This window comes from Megascapheus bottae, chromosome 5, assembly GCF_031878675.1.
Source record: "Megascapheus bottae isolate mThoBot1 chromosome 5, mThoBot2.hap1, whole genome shotgun sequence".
Taxonomy (NCBI): domain Eukaryota; kingdom Metazoa; phylum Chordata; class Mammalia; order Rodentia; family Geomyidae; genus Megascapheus; species Megascapheus bottae.
This window is the reverse complement of record NC_143513.1, coordinates 74,775,640-74,782,038: the sequence shown is the minus strand read 5'-3', so window position 1 is coordinate 74,782,038 and position 6,399 is coordinate 74,775,640.

The following is a 6,399-nucleotide window of genomic DNA, read 5'->3' as shown; positions in this document are numbered from 1 at the left end:
ATGGGTGTAAGCACTACAGAGCAGGAGTGCCATGGGTTGGTCTCTCCACTTCGTCCATCTTCTCTAATCCCTGGGCTGGAGGTGTCAGAGCTTCCACGTGGCTTCTCTGAGGCAGGGTGCAGGGAAGTTGGACCCTAGGCACCATGTCATCATGGGTAAAGTTGATCTGGAAGCACAGCCCATGAGGACAATGTGTCATTCTGCTACAATGACTAAAATGACCTCCAGTTCCACTGTATGATTGTGTTGGGAAGAACAGTTTCAGAACTGCAGCAGGCTCCCCACTCCAATGCACCAGAATTCCAACTGTGCCCATGTACCCCAAATGAGGTCTGCCTGCTCAGTGCTCTAAGGGACTACCATGGGCTGACTGTGGGAGGGACTGCCTGTGAGCCCCATGTATTGCGCTCCTCACCTTCTACAGTGCTCTCCAGCCTAAGTCCTGCTGCTGACGACTGGGTTGCTTTTCTGGCAAACTTTGAATTTTCACCCCCTACCCCCCACACTCACATACCTCCCTCCCTGGCATTTGGGCTACTTCACATTTTTACAATGGAAAAGATAGGAAGATAATTTTGGCTTATGAAATACATATGGCCGGTCAGATGTCAGCTCATTTGATAATCAGAACTACTTAAATGGCACCATGCTGTGTTTGAGCCCTATGTCTCCCTGGCAGAGGTGGCTGGAGGCTCTATGGAGGGACTCAGGAACACAGGATTGAGCTTTCAAGCATGGAGTGCAGAAGCCTTCCTAGACTGGGATGTGACTGAGGGAGAAAGACAGAAGCCCAACTCAGGCACATGAGTCAGCATTCACCATGGGGATTTTTCCATCTTACAGCAAAATGTTCACAGAAACTAGTAGCTACCTGCCTCTTCTCACTGGACCGTGTGTTTCCAAGGGTTATTTGCCTTATCCAAGATCTTGAATGTAATCTTGCAGGGACAGGAACACCTGATTAATATTGCACTAGAGAGCATCTTCTTGCTTGTAAATACATTCTCCTTTCTCTTTTAGAAATGTTGACTATCATTTGACTGTGCAATAAATATACGAAAAACAAGTCCAAACAGTGCCGTCCTAGTTGTCAGGTGCTACTAACAATCAGAAAACATGGGCCGCTCATATAAAAAGGAAAAGCTGGGCGTTGGTGGCTTATGCCTAGAAGCCTAGCTACCCAGGAGGCTGAGATCTGAGGATTGAGATTTGAAGCCAGCCTGGGCAGAAAAATCTCCATGAGACTCTTGTTTCCAATAGATTATTCAAAAAAGCTGGAAATGTTTTTGTGGCTCAAATGGTAGAGCACTAGCCTTGAGCATGAAGAGGCTTAGGATCAGCACCAGACCCTGAGTTCAAGCCCCAGGACTGGCAACACACACACACACACACACACCCCCAAAATAATGACCTGGTTAGGTGTGGTGGTAAACACATACAATCACAGCAGTCAGAAAGCTGATGCATGAAGAGCAAGAGTTAGAGGCCAGCCTGGGATTCAGTGAGATCCTCTTTTTCTTTCCTGCCCTGCCCATTTCCCTTCCATTCTCTTCCTGTCTCTTTCGCTCACACACACAAAGATGGCCCCAAAGTATATGATTGGGCAAAGTCACAAGAGAGGCCTTTGCTAGCCTTCTTCCCAGGTAGTTACTTAATAGAGAATGGTTATCTTAAAGTACAGGCTGGGGCTCTGATGTTGTCCCACTTCAAGACATTTTTTCCTAGTTTAAAAAAGCTAGCTGGGAGCCGTGGCTCATGCCTGTAATCCCTAGCTACTCAAGAGGCTGAGATCTTTAGTGCCAGCCCGGGCACTGAAGTCTATGAGACTCTTATCTCCAATTAACCACTAGAAAACCAGAAGTGGCCCTTTGGCTCAAGGGGTAGGGTTGGTAGCCTTGAGTTGAAGAGCTCAGGGACAACTCCCAGGCCCAGAGTTCAAGCCCCACGACCAACAACAAGTGACAGCATTAGCCTTGAGCAACAACAGTAAGCTCAAGTACAGCACCCAGGTGCATGTTTAGGAGAAAGCAGGATTCAGTGAGATTATTTGAGAAGCTGCCTCTAAGTGGCAGAGTCATGATGAGCGTGCCTTGCTCTCTGCCACATCTTTCTTCTCAAACACGTAGTATTTTTAGCTCGGATGGCTGTCTTCGGTGAGTAAAATACAAGGGAAATACTGTTGAATAAAGTGAAAAAGGGAGTCTTTATATCAAAGTTTGATGTTTCTTCTAACTTGTTTTAAGGTAATGCACCTTTCAGTCACATCTTAAGGTTATCTATCATGTAATTAGAGATAATAGGTTGCTTCTTGTTACCCATCCTGGAGTGTGTAGAGACTGAATTACATGCCTAGGCTTTTCATCCTAGGGTATTTTCATCTTTTATACAAAAGAATAAACTAGGGAACAAGGAAAGCAAATCACTTAAAGGCACCATGCTAGAAATCCACTTACATGGCAGGATAACCCTGCCAGCTAATGGCTATATGTCTTTGGGTAAATCTTAAAGATACATATACATGCACTCCAGTGTTGTATTTATCATAGAAAGCTAGAAATAGTTAAAGGACAGTCCCTAAAATTTAACACTGCAAACATAGCCACCAAATAATTTTGACTGGCCAAACAGATTTTGTCATTAGTTTAAAAGCAGTTCTGAGTACCAGTGGCTAATCCTGTAATTCTAGCTATATAGGAAGGCTGAGATCTGAGGACTACAGTTCAAAGCCAGCCTGGGCAGGAAAGTCTGTGAGATACTTATCTCTACTGCAAGAGTTAGGAGGAGGAGCTGTGGCACAAGTGGTAGAGTGCTACCCTTGAGTGAAATGGGGAAAAAAAAAAAACTCAGGGATGGCACTCAGGCCTCGAGTTCAAGCCAGTGAAATGCACACACACTGATTTTACTTCATAACTACTCCAATTAATTTTAATGAGCCCAGTGAAATAAAACTCAAAGATCCTGAGATGTGAGTTTTTCTACACATTATACTAGATCTACTAAATTCTAAAGTATAATTATACACAAAGATAAATGCTAGATCTTAACTCCTTATACCTTTTTACTACTCTAGTTTGTAGTATGAACTACAACCAGTTTGAATACATATGGAAACTTTTTAAACAAAAATTAAGTGTACTAATCAATTAAATACTTTTTCCCCTAGCAAATTAAATGAAGACTGGCAGAGCTATGTCTACCAGAGGAGAAAAATGAATTTTATCTTCATGGAGCTGTGACATATTTTTAACAATTAGAATTCTGTATGCTACTTGGTACTTAAGATGGATTATGTATTAAAAAGTAACTGCAATCTTCAGATCTCTTCCTCTGGAGTAGCTAGAATTACAGGCACTGAGCTACCAGCATCCAACTAAAATCTTATATAATTTTAGGCAAAAATGTATTTAATGCAAAGGTGTCTTTACTACACTTGTAGCATTAGCTATATGACCAGCTCTGTTATACCTAAGAGCCTAAAGTTAGTAGTAATTTATCATAAATTAACAATAAAGCTGATACTCAGTATATTCCAATAATTCCTGGCCTCTCAGTACTTGTGTGGGTCTTCAAGGCTAAGGAAGTCTTATGTGGCTGCTCAGAAGTCTACATTCAGGAATGTAATTTGACTAATCTTTGATTGCTCAGGTAGGTTGTTTAGCATATTTAATGGTAGTAGCTATATTCCCAGTCCGCTGGTAAGAACTTTTTATGAACTGAGATATTAAAGAGCAGTAAAACTGGGATCTCTGTACAGTCATGCTTTGCTTTATATAATAGAAGAGGAATCTGTAGGAACCAAATAATTTTAGATGTAAAAGAGAAGTTCTGTGGATTCTTTAAAAACTCTTATAATAGGAATAAGAAGGCATTGTTTTGGGCATTTTATATGTGGGGCTAGTGAATTCCTATGAAGATCAGATTAGATAACTACTGTCAAAGTCGGGTTCTTGGACATTTGACTTTGGGGAAAAGGCTACTTCTCAGACCAGCATATCTTCATTCCAAGGGTGAAGCAGTACTTAACTCTGGTTGATGTCCTTCCCCCCATAATGAACTTGTATTCAGTTATTTGCAGAAGAAAAATCTTGCACTAGATTTCTCACCTCCTCTGTGGTGGGGGGAGGTAAGGGCATTAGAACAGGGACAAAGATTTCACACTCTCAAGTTTCCTAATAAATAATGGAGATGTTGAAAATAGCCTTTCTTCCATGCCACATTTCGTTTTCTCTCCACATTTGAGATTGTGCCCAAATAGAACTTGGTTGAATGTTGTTAAGTACCAAGGAGGATGTTTTGGGACTCAAATGAAGACTTAATTATTCTATTCAAAAAACTAATTTTAGAATCAAGTAGATTAACCCCCCCTATTGAAGATCAAGTAAATATCCAAATTTTAAAAATATAATTTTAAAAGTTATCCTTTTAAACTTTCAAACTTGACAGGTAAAATTAAATGTAGTAAACTTTCAAAGTCATCTGTAAACGTCCCCAGCCTGTGGCTGGGCAAATAAATTCTTTATGGTATAGCACTCCTACTTGAAGAGTATGGAATATTGATGGAAGATAGCATCCATACAAGTTCTCTGAAATACATGTGTTAGAATTAAAAAACAAAGCCCCAAACACCCCAAACCCTAAAATAACATTCTTCCCTCCCCCCGGCCCCCCTCCCCGCCATTTATGGACCAGGAGCTTGTCCTTATGTGTGAATGCTACATCTAGATGACAGAAAGAGATTCAAACTAGGTAGAATTCTACTGTAGGATCATTGTTTTCATTTTTTTGAAAGGTTGTTTTGTTTTCCAGTCCTGGGGCATGAACTCAGGGCCTGAGTGCTGTCCTTGGACTTTCCTCAAAGCTAGCGCTCTACCACGAGTCACAGTGCACTTCCAGCTTTTCTCTATGTATGTGGTACCAAGGAACTGAACCCAGGTCTTCATACATGCTAGGCAAGCACTGTACCACTAGGACAAACTCCTGGCCCCTGATGTTTTCATTAAAAAAAAAAATCTCTGTGGTAAAATATTAACAGTAAAAATGTGAGCAAGTTCATTTTTTATTAAATTCAAAGCACCAGTCCCCAAGGGGAGGGAAAAAAAAACAACGCAGAAACAAAATTTAGACTATTGTCCCAAATATCCCTGGCAATAGGCAAAACCTCCACAGAGAGTCTGTGATCTGACTGGCTACTTCCACTCAGGAACATTTGTCAAGCTGCATGTGAATCGTACATTCCCATCCAAGATGGAGATACAATCAAGTTTCTCAAGTCATTGACTATATACATAGACCTATATAAATCAGTTAAAATATGTACATGATTATTGCAAGGAGCTTGATAAGAAATTAGATGGTTGAATTCATGATTATGTCCACAGTTCCAACGAGTAACCAGATCACTGGGTACCTTTCCAATGTAAACCTAAAATCCTTTTGTTCACATGCAGCAACTTACTTTTGGGATGTACATTCATTTGGGTCAGGTCTCTGTAATAGAAATGCGTTTCTTCAAGGAAGTCAAATGGAAAGGTTTCACAATTAACAGTAGAGGATTTTGAAATGCAAACTCCTAAAAGGAGCAACTGGCTGTATACTCACCCAGTGACTGTGAAGCTAACTTTTCTGACAGCGTTTATATAAGTTCTACTATAAAAGAACTTCTGTGTGGTAGTAAAACAAAGACTATTCTTAAGTCTGGAAAAGAAAGCAAAAGTGCCATGGAAACTGATCTATGTTCAGAAAAAACAAATGAAATATGAAAAACAAAAAAACCGCAAACAAAAATCAAACCCCACACCCAAGCAAGAGCACCATTAATTCAAAGACCAGGATCACATTTTACATTGATTGTGGTATACTTTAACTTCATACTTCTGCCACAGACATAGGAGTTACTGATCATGGCATCCTTGGGTTTCCTTCCTCTTCCTGTCAGAAAAAATCAGTTGTCACATGGGAAAGCCATCACTGAGTTGAAACTGACAAAATCTTAGCTTTAGCATGCTTTGTCCACTCACAAGCTCTGTTCTCAGGTGGAGTTTTTGGAGCTTGATAGTGGGCTCTTGGTCCCCAATTGACTGGACCATGTAAGCTCAAAGTAGGATTGAATTTATGTGGTCGCCTTAAATCACAACAATCATATTCTGAAGTGTCTGTGGTCTCAAAATGAGCATGGGATACAGTTAGGCTCAATTTCTAGTTTCTATTAGAATGGAATCAAATGGATATTTAGTTGGAATATACCTTGGCCTTGGCACTTTTTTTTTTTTTTTTGCCAGCTGTGCTTGAACTCAGGGCCTGAGCACTGTCCTTGGATTTTTCTCAAGGCTAGAGCTCTACTCCTTGAGCCACAGCACCACTTCCAGCTTTTTTTTTTCTATGTATGTGGTACTGAGGAAT